The following is a 632-nucleotide window of genomic DNA, read 5'->3' as shown; positions in this document are numbered from 1 at the left end:
CCAGACTACATTTCCCAGAAGTCTATGCGAAGAGTTTCCCGGAAACCGAGTAAGGCCAATTCTGTTTCTGGATTTGTCACTGGCAACCCACAGGAGAGTATGGGAGAAGGAAGCCTGTGGTACTTGACAGCCATGTGAAGTCAGGCTGGTCTTCACCTCCAGATCCACAATAGGAGATACATGAATATGAGTCGAGCCTTTGACAGAAATATTAGGGTTACAAGTCCTTTCCTGTCCACGTGTTGTGATTTAAATCTTACTACTCCCTGAAAATAATCAACAATCACTATTGTGGGAATTAAAAAAATATCTTTTAAAGGTGGTTTTCAACCCAGCCTTGGCGTGCCTGATTGTGCTCTTAGCTGCTTGGTGGCTTATAGAAGAAGGGTCTGGGATCCAAGACTGGACTGGGCAATTTATAGACCTTATTTCTAAATAAATGGATAGGGAACTAGTTTAGGGTAAAGCCTTTGGGTGTAATGGCTTTGGCTCAACACTGCACATAAATAATTCTTGTTCTTCTGTGCGATACCCTGTGTGAGCCATATATACATTAGATTCTACAAATGGTAAGACCATGTGAATATTGGAACAATGCAGGAAGTGGACCAAGAACACACAGATGGTTTTAA

This window comes from Apodemus sylvaticus, chromosome 16 (assembly GCF_947179515.1).
Source record: "Apodemus sylvaticus chromosome 16, mApoSyl1.1, whole genome shotgun sequence".
Lineage (NCBI taxonomy): Eukaryota > Metazoa > Chordata > Mammalia > Rodentia > Muridae > Apodemus > Apodemus sylvaticus.
The sequence above is the reverse complement of the archived record's forward strand: the minus strand, read 5'-3'. Positions refer to the sequence as shown.